Raw genomic sequence first — 15,598 nt, 5'->3', positions numbered from 1 at the left:
TATAAAATACCATTGCTTTTTCACTTCTTTAGTTTCTGATGGGAGATTGGCATTTAGTCTTATTGAGAATACATTGTATGTGATGACTCACTTTTTTCTTGCTGCTTTCAGAATCCTCTGTCTTTGGCATTTGACATACTGATTTTTTTTTTAGGATTTATTTTGTTTGGAGTACATTGGACTTCTTGGACATGTATATTTATGTCTTTCATAAGAGTTGGGAAATTTTTTGGCCGTAATATCCTCAAATATTTTTTTCTACCCCTTTTCCCTTCTTTTCTTCTGGAACACCCATGATGTCTATGTTTGTGTGCTTTGTGCTGTTACTTGAATTCCTGAGACATTGCTCATATTTTTTCTCTTCTTTCCTCTGTTCTTCTGACAGTATGATTTAGATTGTACTGTCTTCTAGTTTGCGTTTTCTTTCTTCTGCCTGTTCAAATCTGCTATTGTATGCCTCTAGTTGTATTTTTAATCTCTATTATTGTGACTTTCATACCCATAACTTCCGTTATGTTTCTCTTTGTATTTTCAAATTCTTTATGCTCCTACATTGTGTTCTTTATATCTTCATGCTTTGATTTAGGATCATTTTAGGATTTAGGAGATTTGTTTGAACATCTTTGATTTGTTGTACCAACTTCTGAGTCTCCTGTGAAGTTTTAATTTTTTCCTTGACTGAGCCATATCTTCCTGTTTCTTAGTATGGCTTTTATTTTTTTTGCTGATGTCTAGACATCTGATTATCTTGATGAGTTTACTCTGAAAGTCCATTTCTCCCTCTTGTCTGAGGTTTTATTGTTGATGGGCTTTGTGTTAAGGCTCTTTGAAGCTTGATCTAACATATTCTGGACCTTCAGAGTAGCCTATATTTAACAGTTCAGATTTCCTCAAAACTTTTTCATCTAATTCTTGCCCTGGATATGTGGTACAATTTTTAAGTTGCATTTTTTTTTTTTTTATGAAGTTGTTTTACCTCCAGGAGAAAGCTTCTTTTCCTGTCTTCCTTCTCTGGAATCTTGTTATGTTGTATATATATATATTTTTTTCATGCAGACTTCTTTCCAGCTCCTATGATTTGTTTAAATTCTCTCTCCCTCACTTAGTGTGTCATTTTCCTTACACTTTTCAGTTTTGGGCCCTAGCCTATCTTACAGCAGTTCAGTTTAACCCCTCCCTCCTTTTTTTTCCTGTACGGCTTTTTTTATCTCCAGTTTCTTCCCTGTTAGGATATCCCGTTCCTGGGAGCCAGATGGGATCAATCCAGAAAGTTGGGGCACTTCAGAAAAGTCCATTTTCCTTTAGGTGGTACAGCTGATGGAAACTGGATGAGTGAGTGCACAAGTGTTCCTGCACGCATTTCTACTGCCATTTCCCCCGCCCCACCCCCACCCCTCCCTGGGTCTTGGTCCTATGTAGCACTCCTCAGTGGCTTGTGTTCTGCCCTGGGTGTCTGTGAATTTAGGTCCCTGTGCCTGGATATGCATGGAGTTCTAACTTACTCCTGAGTTGCTCTACAATCTCTGTCTATGGTGGGAGGGACAGGGGCTGTGCTGCCTCTGTATGACTCCCAAGCTATGCGGGACTGAGTAAGGTGGAGGAGAATGGAAATGGACTGGTGGTGCAGGAGAAAATTTTCCTACCGGATACTTTTCTGTTTCAGCATTTGTGGAGTCCTTTTCCAGTCTCTGTTATCTTTCCAAGCCCTAAGCGAGTGGGATTTGTCTTTTTATTTGCTAAATCTCTGGGGAGGCTGTATTAGTTAGGGTTCTCTAGAGAAACAGAATCAACAGGGAACACTTGCAAATACAAAATTTATGAAAGTGTCTCACATGACCGTAGGAATGCAGAGTCCAAAATCCACAGGGCAGGCTGCGAAGCTGATGACTCCAATGGATGGCCTGGATGAACTCCACAGGAGAGGCTCACCAGCCAAAGCAGGAATGCAACCTGTCTCTTCTGAGTCCTCCTTAAAAGGCTTCCCATGATTGGATTTAGCATCACTAATTGCAGAAGACACTCCCCTTTGGCTGATTACAAATGGAATCAGCTGTGGATGTAGCTGACGTGATCATGACCTAATCCTATGAAATGTCCTCATTGCAACAGACAGGCCAGCGCTTGCCCAATCAGATGAACAGGTACCACAACTTGGCCAAGTTGACACCTGTCCCTAACCATGACAGTCCACCCCTTGTCAACTTGGCACACACACACACACACATATATATATATATATATATATATATATATATATATCACCTTAGACCATACTTAATTTCCAAATGAAAACAAATAAGCGCACATTTTTTTTTTCCTGACAATACTCAACTGTCCTGCATATAACTGGAAACACATTAAATCTCTCCAGAATAGCGTGCAAATCCTTGGGCAACATTCATTCTTAAACTTGATATCTTACAACTTAAATAGTATAACACAAACAAAACAGCATTACAGTCCTCGTTTCTGTAACTGATCACGTGGTCGAAGTTCATATTTATCACTACCTTCTTCCACTACCCATTCCATGTTCCCTTTCCCCTCAGCAAGCACTTCAGCTGGCCGTGGTTCTTTGCCTGGTGGGGTGACCCAAACCTTCATTCCTGAAGTCTCAGAGCCATTAATGGTCCTGCCTGGATTGTGTTGTTGCAGTTTTCCATTGATTTTAATCACAGGGCATGGTAGTACTAATAGACGCCCCAGGGGATCTCCTATATTCCAAGAAAACTCTTCTTTACCTCCATTATGTAGTTGCAGTCCTACTTCCTTCTGATAGTCAGTGTCAATTACCCCAGACAATAATGTAATCCCCTTCTTGGTGTGTTGATCCAGAGGCATAAGTAGCCCAAAGTGGCCAGGTGGCAATCTTAACTTCCAGTTCAGTGGTATCACTGTTGTTTCTCCTGGAGAAAGCACACCCTGTTTTGGAACTAAAACCTGTAGACCAGCAGAACTCAGGGTAGCAGGGACAGGAAGCAAAAATTTTCCTAGTGGATCACTAGGAGTAATAGTGAGTGGCACCACACCCATTTCCACCCCTTGGTTCCTGGACCCATGGATCCTGGCTATGGGAGAAACAGCACCATACAGTGGATGCTGATTCAGAGCATACACAGCTTCCTGGAGAACATTACCCCAGCCTTTCAAGTTTTTGCCACCTAGTTGGCACTGTAATTGAGTTTTCAAAAGGCCATTCCACCGTTCTATCAATCCAGCTGCTTCTGGATGATGGGGAACATGGTAAGACCAGAGAATTCCATGAGCATGTGCCCATTCCCGCACTTCATTTGCTGTGAAGTGTGTTCCTTGATCCGAAGCAATGCTATGTGGAATACCATGACGATGGATAAGGCATTCTGTAAGCCCACGGATAGTAGTTTTGGCAGAAGCATTGCGTGCAGGGAAAGCAAACCCATATCCAGAGTATGTGTCTATTCCAGTTAGAACAAATCGCTGCCCCTTCCATGAAGGGAGTGGTCCAATGTAATCAACCTGCCACCGTGTAGCTGGCTGGTCACCTCGGGGAATGGTGCCATATCGGGGGCTGAGTGTGGGTCTCTGCTGCTGGCAGATTGGGCACTCAGCAGTGGCTGTAGCCAGGTCAGCCTTGGTGAGTGGAAGTCCATGTTGCTGAGCCCATGCATAACCTCCATCCCTACCACCATGACCACTTTGTTCATGAGCCCATTGGGCAATAACAGGAGTTGCTGGGGAAAGAGGCTGACTGGTATCCATAGAACGGGTCATCTTAGCCACTTGATTATTAAAATCTTCCTCTGCTGAAGTCACCCTGTGGTGTGCATTCACATGGGACACAAATATCTTCAGGGTTTTAGCCCACTCAGAAAGGTCTATCCACATACTTCTTCCCCAGACCTCTTTGTCACCAATTTTCCAATTATGGTCTTTCCAAGTCCCTGACCATCCAGCCAAACCATTAGCAACAGCCCATGAGTCAGTATACAAACGCACCTCTGGCCAGTTTTCCTTCCAAGCAAAATGAACAACCAGGTGCACTGCTCGAAGTTCTGCCCACTGGGAGGATTTCCCCTCACCACTGTCCTTCAAGGACACCCCAGAAAGGGGTTGTAATGCTGCAGCTGTCCACTTTCGGGTGGTACCTGCATATCGTACTGAACCATCTGTAAACCAGGCCCGAGTTTTCTCTTCCTCAGTCAATTCACTGTAAGGAACTCCCCAAGAGGCCATAGCTCTGGTCTGGGAAAGAGAAGGTAATGTGGCAGCAGGAGTGGAAACCATGGGCATTTGTGCCACTTCTTCATGTAACTTACTTGTGCCTTCAGGACCTGCTCTGGCTCTATCTCGTATATACCATTTCCACTTTACAATAGAGTGCTGCTGTGCATGCCCAACTTTATGGCTTGGTGGGTCAGACAACACCCAACTCATGATAGGCAACTCAGGTCTCATGGTAACTTGGTGGCCCATGGTTAAGCGTTCAGTCTCTACTAAGGCCCAGTAGCAGGCCAAAAGCTGTTTCTCAAAAGGAGAGTAGTTATCTGCAGCAGATGGTAAGGCTTTGCTCCAAAATCCTAAGGGTCTGCGTTGTGATTCTCCTATAGGGGCCTGCCAAAGGCTCCAGACAGCATCTCTATTTGCCACTGACACTTCCAGCACCATTGGATCTGCTGGATCATATGGCCCAAGTGGCAGAGCAGCTTGCACAGCAGCCTGGACCTGTCGCAGAGCCTCCTCTTGTTCAGGTCCCCACTCAAAATTAGCAGCTTTTCTGGTCACTCGATAAATGGGCCGGAGTAGCACACCCAAATGAGGAATATGTTGTCGCCAAAATCCAAAAAGACCCACTAGGCGTTGTGCCTCTTTTTTGGTTATGGGAGGGGCCAGATGCAGCAATTTATCCTTCACCTTAGAAGGGATATCTCGACATGCCCCACACCACTGGACACCTAGAAATTTTACTGAGGTGGAAGGCCCCTGTATTTTTGTTGGATTTATCTCCCATCCTCTGACACGCAAATGCCTTACCAGTAAATCTAGAGTAGTTGCTACTTCTTGCTCACTAGGTCCAATCAACATGATATCATCAATATAATGGACCAGTGTGATGTCTTGTGGGAGGCAGAAACGATCAAGGTCTCTGCGAACAAGATTATGACATAGGGCTGGAGAGTTGATATACCCCTGAGGTAGGACAGTGAAAGTATATTGCTGACCTTGCCAGCTGAAAGCAAACTGTTTCTGGTGGTCCTTACTAATAGCTATTGAGAAAAAAGCATTTGCCAGATCAATAGCTGCATACCAGGTACCAGGGGATGTACTGATTTGCTCAAGCAATGATACTACATCTGGAACAGCAGCTGCAATTGGAGTTACCACCTGGTTGAGTTTACGATAATCCACTGTCATTCTCCAAGACCCATCTGTTTTCTGCACAGGCCAAATAGGAGAGTTGAATGGGGATGTGGTGGGAATCACCACCCCTGCATCTTTCAAGTCCTTAAGAGTGGCCGTAATCTCTGCAATCCCTCCAGGAATACGGTATTGCTTTTGATTTACTATTTTGCTTGGTAGGGGCAGTTCTAGTGGCTTCCACTTGGCCTTTCCCACCATAATAGCCCTCACTGCACGAGTTAGAGAACGAACGTGGGGATTCTGCCAGTTGCTCAGTATGTCTATGCCAATTATACATTCCGGAACTGGGGAAATAACTACAGGATGGGTCCGGGGGCCCACTGGACCCACTGTGAGACGGACCTGAGCTAAAACTCCATTGATGGGCGGGCCGCGGTGGCTCAGCGGGCAAAGTGCTTGCCTGCCATGCCGGAGGACCTCGGTTCGATTCCCGGCCCCAGCCCATGTAAAAAACAAACAAAACAAACAAAATACAATAAAAAACAAGAAAATGTTTAAAGATGTTTCCCTTTCTTCCTCCCTTCCTTCCTTCCATCCTTCCTTCCTTCTCTCTGTCTTTCCTTCCCTTCCTTCCTAAAAAAAAAAAAAAAAAAAAAAAAAAAAAAAACCAATGATCACCTGGCCTCCATAAGCCCCCACTCTGACTGGTGGTCCAGAGTGACGTTTTGGGTCCCCTGGAATTAATGTCACTTCTGAACCAGTGTCTAATAATCCCCGAAATATCTGATCATTTCCTTTTCCCCAATGCACAGTTACCCTGGTAAAAGGCCGTCGGTCTCCTTGGGGAAGACTTAGAGGAAGGTTAACAGTATAAATTTGTGGCAGTGTAACAGGTTTCTTCCCCATAGGGACCTGGCCTCCCCTTCATTCAAGGGGCTCAGGGTCTGTAAACTGTTTCAAGTCTGGAAATTGGTTAAGGGGCCGTGACTCTGTGTTTTTGTAATTCAGGTTAGATTTCTGTTCCCTTGACCTAGAACTCTTTTGTTTATACAGCTCCAACAAGAATTTAGTAGGCTGCCCTTCTATTGTATTTCTAGGCACCCCATGATTTACTAGCCAATGCCACAAATCTCTGCGTGTCATATAATTTTGATGCCTCCTTTGAGTTTGTTGTCTATTATAATACCCACGTCTACCCTGTCTTTGGTGATTAAGTGCTGCCACCTGGCTTCTGCCAACTTGGGATCCTGTCATCCCCATTGTGTTTAAGGATTCCAGCTCAGTGACAGCAGTTCCTACAGTAATATCTGACCTACAGAGAAGTGCAACCACAGAGCTCTTGCGGGATGATGGTGCTAGTCTCACAAATTTATTTCTCACTGTTCTGGTAAAAGGTGCATCCTCTGGACATTCCTGGGGTGTAAGGGCAGGCTTTGCATGATAAATCCACTCTAACATCCCAATCTCTCTAAGCCTCTGGATCCCCTCATCTACATTATACCAGGGCAGTTCTGGCATTTCAACCTCAGGTAATGTTGGCCACCTTTTGATCCATGTTTCAACCAACCACCCAAACAAGCTGTTAACACCTTTTCTAACTGCTCGAGCTATAACATTGAATGCAGAATCTCTGCTTAGTGGGCCCATATCAATAAATTCAGCCTGATCCAGCCTTATATTCCTCCCACCATTATCCCACACTCTTAAAATCCATTGCCACACACATTCTCCTGATTTCTGTCTATATAAATTGGAAAACTCACACAGTTCTTTTGGAGTATAACGTACCTCCTCATGTGTGATACTTTGTACCTCACCTTTAGGGGCCTGTTGGGACTTTAGTCTAGTTATAGGTCTAGAAGAAATGAGGGGTGGTGGGGGTGGGTCATGAAAAGAATTAGAAATATCTTCCAAGCCATTTGCTTCAGGGCTTTCATTTGCAGTTTCATCTGGTGAAACAGGATTAATAACTCTAGGGCTAATCCCTTCAGGAGGAGGTTGGGTGGCCAATTCCTCAAGGCAAGCTGGAGGTGGGGCGGCTATGTCCTCAGGGCAGACTATTACAGGGTTATCTAAAGAAGGCTCAGCATGGTCTAGGGTTTCAACCTCACCTCCAACATCATTATCAATCCATATGTCACCATCCCATTTTTCAGGGTCCCACTCCTTTCCAATCAATGCCCTCACTTTAACGGCAGACACCATGCAAGACTGAGATTTCAGTTTACGTTGTAAAGTTGCTACTCTAACAATAAGATTCTGAGTCTGATTTTCAGAGATCTCAAGTCTACGGCTACAGGAAATAAAATTTTCCTTCAGGATACTCATAGAAACCTCTACATCTTTCAGACGGCACTTAAGCTTCTTGTTTGAAGCCTTAAGCCCATCCCTTTCACCCTTTAATGTAGACAGTGTATCTAACAACAACCAACCAACATCTCTATAACTCTTATTCCTACAAAACTCTGTAAAGGTGTCAAAAACATTATCCCCCAGAGTCTGGCTTCGTACAAGCGAAGCATTAGGAGAATCGAATGATGATATTTTGACTATCTCCTTTGCCAACTCAGTCCATGGATTGGGAGTGTCATTCTGATTACGGGAATCAGAGTCCTTAGTGTCTCTGAGCCCAGTCAGAGTAGAAAACCATTCATAAAAACCCATTTTTAAGATTCTGTTCCTTAAGAACCACTCCCGGTACCAAGATGTATTAGTTAGGGTTCTCTAGAGAAACAGAATCAACAGGGAACACATGCAAATACAAAATTTATGAAAGTGTCTCACGTGACCGTAGGAATGCAGAGTCCAAAATCCACAGGGCAGGCTGCGAAGCTGATGACTCCAATGGATGGCCTGGATGAACTCCACAGGAGAGGCTCACCAGCCAAAGCAGGAATGCAACCTGTCTCTTCTGAGTCCTCCTTAAAAGGCTTCCCATGATTGGATTTAGCATCACTAATTGCAGAAGACACTCCCCTTTGGCTGATTACAAATGGAATCAGCTGTGGATGTAGCTGACGTGATCATGACCTAATCCTATGAAATGTCCTCATTGCAACAGACAGGCCAGCGCTTGCCCAATCAGATGAACAGGTACCACAACTTGGCCAAGTTGACACCTGTCCCTAACCATGACAGAGGCTTAAAAAAGAAAATGTCAGATGCTTTTTATTCAAAGGTTTTCAAAATAAATAAAACAAAAAAACTGATAATCTGAACCCATGTGCAGGTGGAAAATGTCTTTTGGTGTTTAACAATAAGTCCTAGGAAACAACCACAGAATTATCTTGAACTGGACAAATAAGTTACCATTAGCAAGTATGGCACTAGTAAAATAAAAAAAACAAAAATTAACTCTCTTGATCATATAGATACTCCATGAAAATCTTTTTTTCAATCTGTACAAAAGATTTTTTCACCAATTAATTTTTTATAATTTAATGGCTTTCTACTATGTGATGTTTAACTGAATTTTTTTTTTTTTTGATGCATGAAGTTACATTTCCCAAAGCTTACCAAGACAAATATGCAACTTAGTTTAATCATTTCTAAGCAGGAAATTTTCCCTCCTCTCTAACTGAGCTGTCAAATTTCTGTCTTAACTAATGCAAAAATGTCAAATAGTAAGTGGCCCAGGTTTATAAATGTAGTAGATACAGGGAGGGTGCTGTGTTCAGTCTGCACTTTCACAAAACAGTGATATTCCGGGAAACATGGAACCAATAACACTACAACTTTAAAAGAGGAAACAAAAACAAAAACACATTTCTCTTATGACTGTTTTTCACTAGAATCCACACTTCTCAGCACAGGGAGGACTTTTGAAACTATGAACTATCACTAATATCTGTAATAAAATACAAACATAAAATTTAAGAACTAAAAAATATTTGAGAGAAATCACTGCTTAGCTGTACCTCCTGAGCTAGGACGATTTGGAAACAAGGAGTTCAATAAACTGTCCCAGCACAAAAAAAAGTAGACTCATAAGGTGGATAACTGACCATACACAGTTGACCAGACAAGTACAGTTTTGAAAGACAATTTAATTTACCATTGCTTTTAAAACATATGCAATGGCCTTAATAAAACCCTTAATAACATTGGATTATATTATATGTACTAAGATAAAAATAACTGTGTATTTACAAATCAGGAATTGCATAGTTTCAAAATTGGTTTTTCTTTACACTAACACCTTTAGTGTAAAGTGTGGCACTACTTGGATCCATATCTTCATGCCTTTTTTGTTTTTTGCATGTGCCCATCCATCAATTAAAATTATGAAACCTAAATGCAAAGGTACAAAAAAGGCACATATTCCTAATTGCAAACTGGTTCGGCTGAAATAAAGAGCACAGAAGATGTGTTGCTAAGACAAGCTGGAGCTACTGGTTTCTGGCTCTTTGGCCTTCAGTGAAGTTAACTTTGAAAGTGATGAGTCATTTTTTATTTTTCAACTTTACCTAAGAGAAATAGAGAGAGAGATAGTGAGAAAGTGCTAGTAGCCAATCATTTTGCTTCTATTCACCTCAGCTTATGTTTGAAGAGAAATCCTTAGTTTTAGCTTTGGTCAATTAGTTGCAATAGCAACGTGGTTTTTTTTTTGTTTTTGTTGTTTCTGATTTGCCAGATCGCAGGCATAATTCTCACTCTAAAGCACAATCAATACTGTAAAGGAAGGACAAAATATTCAGTGACTCCCTTTCTCCACTCTTGTCCAATTTCTAATGTAAGCTGTGGACATACAGCCTTACAATTTATTAAAAGTTTGCCAGTCATAACATATGTTTTACACAAAACAACATTTTTCCCTTTTTGCATTTCACTACCTTATACATTCTGTGACAAATCATTAAAAACACTTACTACTCATTTTACAAAGCAAAAATTCAGCAACTTTTATTGATTACCTTCTAAAAGCCCTATGCTGTTGTTTTACAAGGCATCATGGACCAGTTCATTTCATCAAAGTGTCCTATATCATTAGTTTGAACTAAATTTTACTGAAAAAGCTACAACACTGGAAAATGTAAGGAAAATTGGAATCTATAGAAAAAGATAAGATTCTTTATACTACATTGAAAGAAAAACGGAAACTAGGAAAAGAGACCCTGACAGCCAAAACTCATATGGTAAACACGGAACACCAAAACTCATAGGGTGAAACTGGGCTAGTTAAACCTCAGTAAGCCCAGTTTATATAGCTTATAAAAACAAAATTAAAACACAAAATGAACAAAATCACACAAATCTGCTCATGTGTTTGATAAGTCTTCATGGTCTTTGTGTACATTCAGAAAATCGAAGTTTTCTTTCTTTTTTACATCAAAACATTTAATAAAATTTTTTGTTTAATATTTTTTATTATAATAAATCTGCTTACGGGAACAGCTACTAGTTGAACTTAAGGATTCTATGTGCTTTATAGAACTTAAAGCAAAAATAGTTTTAGTTGATTTCATTATAAATAGCGTTTTCAAAAACCTATGCAAAACTCAATAGTTTCCTACAGCACAACTGATCATAAAAAAATCCATGACTATTCAGTCTTCACACCCTCCTTCATGTAAGAACACCCTTCTGTACATTTCACAGTTACTTACTGGGTTGAAGGTACATGTAGAATAATCATTAGCTGTCTCTACAGCCACCTGTGCTGATCACGTGCCTTCTCAACAGGAACCGCTGTTGTCTACATATGTGTATATTGTGGCAAGTGGGCTCCTTGAATAGTGGATGCTGCAGGCACGTATGATCCATTAGGGAAATCATCTATGGGGCCAGAGGGCTAATCATAGGTGCGGGCTGAAGTGACATGGTATGCTCTTTTGAGGGAGTTTACACAGCATCAAGGTGCTGTTAGGTATATGAATTGAGGTTGCATCCAAGAAGAACTTTGCACCTGGTAAGCACATAGAGGAGATGCAAAAAAGAATATAATAGAATTCTGAGTGATCATTTGGTTTGTGGCAATGCTATATGGTAAAGGATGAAATCCATTCTATATAGCAGCTGTAGTTGGGTCATAAGTGTCATTGCAGCCTTTCCTTCTCTATGCCATAACCTTTCACTAAAGATGTTTTCATTTGAATTCTGTCTCTTTTTTCTGCCCTCCATTCACAAACTTACACAATAAAGGCTCTGTAGGTACAAAAACTCTTGGCAGTGTCTTTAATTTTTTTTTAAATATTTTTATTAAGAAATCTTCATACATACAGTCCATACATGGTGTACAATCAATGGCTCATGATATTATCACATAGTTGTGTATTCCTCACCATGATCATTTTTAGAACATTTGCATCACTCCAGAAGAAGAAATAAAAAAAAGAGAAAACTCATACCTCCCATACCTTTTACCCCTCCCTCTCATTGACCACCAGTATTTCAATCTACCCACATTTTTACCTTTCATCCTCCTTATTATTCATTTATTTTGTATCCTTATTTTTTTATTCATCTGTCCATACCTTGGATAAAAGGAGCATCAGACACAAGGTTTTCACAACCACACAGTCACATTGTAAAAGCTATATCATTATACAATTGTCTTCAAGAATCAAGGCTACTGGAACACAGCTCAACAGTTTCAGGTACTTCCCTCCAGCCACTCCAATACCCATAAACTAAAAAAGGATTATCTATATAATGCATCAGAATAACCTCCAAGATAACCTCTTGGCTCTGAAATCTCTGTCACAGAAACTTTGTCTCATTTCTCTCTTCCCCTTTCTTTGCAAGAAGACTCTCAATCCCATGATGCTGGGTCCCAGGTCATTCCAGCAGGTCTGTCCCATGTTTCCAGGGAAATTTATACCCCTGGGAGTCATGTCCCACAGAGTAGGGGAAGGCAATGAGTTCACCTGCTAAGTTGGCTTATAGAGAGAGTTCTGGTAGTGTCTTAATGAATTTCCTGTTAAAATGACCAATAGCACTTTTCTGTTGCTTCCATCCTAGCAAAGCCAACACCACAACTCGTACCACTGGAATCATGCAGTGTCCTTATAGAAATGATTTGTCCAAAAGATTTGAGCATATTTCAAGCTTTAAAAAGCATATTGCCTTTTGAACTTGAATTCCACTAGCAGACAGCTTTGGGAGCCTGCAGAGCCTGCAAGACTATCAAACCTGAGAAAACCATAAACTTTCCATTTGCTCTTTCATCCAAAACTGCTTTTGTGGCGACTATTTTTCCATATGGCTGACACAGCTTCACCATGTGCTGGTCTGTGGTGTTGGGAGGCAGTCCTCGGATATAGAGGTTTGTTTTACTTAGTTGATCCCATCTTAAGTTGCTACTGCTATTAATGTTATTACTGCTGGCAATGCTGGGACAGGGAAAGGCCATGGAGTGGGTGGGTGCCAGAGACTGCTTGCAATAGTTGCTGCTGCCTCTGGGGAGGCTTTTAGGGGGGTGTCTTACGTTGCCATGTTGATGTGTCACTCACAGGACTGCCTTTTTAACAACCCTTAAATGGCCTGAATTCCACAGAAAAGCCAGGGAACAGTGGAACTACAAATTTATTTCACACAAAGATGGAAATCTCAATACTCTGTATTTTTGAAAGCTGAAATAATCGTATCACTGAGCTGTTCAGCTGGATCTGAGAAAAGTTTTGGGAAAAAGGACATAAAGTTTGTGATGCACTTTAGAAAAACACAAATGGAACAGAAATGCTTCAAAAACAAATCTTTAGGTTGCAGATATGAAAAGAAAAGAAAACAAAACTAAACTAAACATGGTAAACATGATTAAACCAAAAGCTGTCAAGGAGTTATGAAGGTATTCTTCAATATAAGGAAATGTCTCTTAGAAATTATCCAGAGACATTAGAAAATGATTTTTTCATCTCCACAACTAAAGAAATGATAATTCCATTTGCTTAATAATACAACTGTAAACTTACTTAGAAAAAAAGTACTATAAAAATGTAATTGCTTTTGTGATAAATTGAGGAATAGTTGGAGAAAGGATTGTTATTTTTTTTCTAACAAACACATTTGAGTCCATTTGCATTTGTTCCAGGGAGGAATTTCAGGTGTTATAAACATTCCTCGTCTTTTGAGTTGTGTGTCTCTAGCAGAACACATACAGCATAGCACTGAGCAATAGAGATTGCTGACTTCTAAACTAATCTTCATGATTATTTTTATAATACTTCATATCTCAGTCCCTTTGATTAGAAAAAAATGCAGGCTTGATGTTCTGGTTTTTGTTTCTTTCATTGACTCACTTAGGTTTTCGCACACTTATCCATTATATTAGAAGGGACAAGTATAATCCCTCTTCTGCAGAGCAGGAAAGGAAGGTTCAGAATGGTTATGCAACTGCTCAACATTACACAACTTGCAAAAAATAAGGGGCAGAGCTGGGATTAGACTCCTATCTTTTTTTTTTTTTTTTGAGTACTTGATTGCTAAACTGAATTCAACTGTTATACCCAACTCCACCTTGTGAAAATAACAAAATGTTTCTACCAAAATTACACTGAGATGTGAGTACAGGTTTTTTTCATTTTGTTACAGCTCAAGAAAACTGTTGGCGCCAAATACACTAAAAAAGGTTTCAGGCTTTGTAAAAATACATAGGCCAGTTATTTCTCAGTGCAGCTTGCAGGCTGAGGACAGAATGTTAAGTTTTGAATCTTCCAGACACAGACAGTCCCCAATGTTTGGAATGTCTTTCTCATGCAAATGACCACAGCCTCGCGCTCTTATGCAGTAATTCTGCTTCTCCCACTCAGGTAGTCTGAACCTACTCCCACGCTATCATGGAGGGAAAAAAGGGGGACAAGATGGGACGAAAGAGGAGGTGGAAAATCCTGACAAGCAGTGTCAGGGGCTCTCACTATGGATCCTGTTTTCCTCATTCCCCAAAGACTGCTCCAGCCTCTGTTATCCCATCTCCCTGCCAGTGGCAAGGAACAGGGAGAGCTTCCCTCCCAGTGGCTGCCAGCAGCTGTGTAGGGGAAAGACATAAGGCGATCCTGTAACACCGAGTTTCTTCTTGACAATCCAATGAGAAATTCACAAATTATTTCCTCATAGAAGCATGGTTGCAAATGGTATTTCATTTCCACCATTAGAATATGACATTGACATTATAAGTTACACAAATTAGTGCATTTAAGCTTAAAAAGCTAACCACCATTTATGACACTGTTCGTAAATGGAGAACAACATTGCTCTGAATTCCAAACAACTTTGAGAGGAAAACTTTGAGAGAGATTTGAAAGCTGGAAGCAAGGAGCGTTTCTTGGCTCCAGAGTTGGCAGGGCAGTTGCAAAGGGGAAGAACAGTCTTTGACTGGCAGAGCCACATATAGCCCTTCCACCCACCAGGGGAGAAATGCAGCAGGACAAGTGTCTCCCACAGGCATGAAAGCAGCGGGGTCAGAGGAAGGCGACTGACATAGCTGCTGCGGGACTAAGTTTACCAAAGACTAAGAGACTTCTAGCACTTGGTATGAGCCTCTTGGGGACCCATCCCAAAAGCTACCACCTTGTTAACAGAGGGCGTGGTGGAACTCAAGTGTGGGAACCAACATTGCAGCCTGAGGCCTGACTGGGAGAAACTCTTGCTTGAAGAAGAAAGGACCATGATTCTCACCAGCTAGGTATCTTTGCTGGAAGCTATCACAGACCTGGCCAGTCATGATTTTGCTGCTAAACTACTTAATCTCTTGGCTTGACTTCTCCAGTCTCTTGCAGAGGTTGTTTGTAGATATGATCTGGAGGTTCTATAAAGCTTTACAAAGGGTGGCCTAAGCAACTCCTGCTTCCCTTTTTAGTGTACTTGAGTAACTGACTTTTTCCTGGAAAGGTGTCAGAAATAGTCATTCATGTGAAGCTGGTACTTTAAAAATAGCTCTTCAGATGTTATTAAAGAATTCGAACTGAAGAACTCTAGCTTCTCAAGCATCTCTTCTTCCCATCAACAGGAACAAAGTAAGAAAGATGAACTCATTAACAACCCCAGTGCCTGGATATATCTGAATAGACTAAAAATGTCCTCAGACCTCTGAGGACCTCCCACAGAGGAAGAACTGCAGCCTTGAAGGCAATGCTCGCATCACTGAAGAAAAGCCAAGGCCTGGACTTAAGGCTCATGAGAGTAAGAAGGAACAATTCACAAGCAAAACCGACATGGAAAGGGACGAAAACCACTCCTCTGTGAAAGAAAGGCAGACATTCTTCTATAAGATCTGGCCAAGGTTTTGGATACCAGAAATTAGGTACTTCTGCAGATCAGGGCACAA

The 15,598-nt window shown here is 41.2% G+C and overlaps 1 pseudogene; it reads right to left on the bottom strand.

The window, feature by feature from the left end:
- Positions 1 to 10,981: 10,981 nt before the first annotated feature.
- On the bottom strand, positions 10,982 to 14,995 carry LOC143649130 (RNA-binding motif, single-stranded-interacting protein 1 pseudogene; annotated as a pseudogene).
- Between the last annotated feature and the right edge of the window lie 603 nt (positions 14,996 to 15,598).

Source organism: Tamandua tetradactyla, chromosome 11 (assembly GCF_023851605.1).
Source record: "Tamandua tetradactyla isolate mTamTet1 chromosome 11, mTamTet1.pri, whole genome shotgun sequence".
In the NCBI taxonomy this organism is placed as follows: Eukaryota; Metazoa; Chordata; class Mammalia; order Pilosa; family Myrmecophagidae; genus Tamandua; species Tamandua tetradactyla.
The sequence above is the reverse complement of the archived record's forward strand: the minus strand, read 5'-3'. Positions and strand labels throughout refer to the sequence as shown.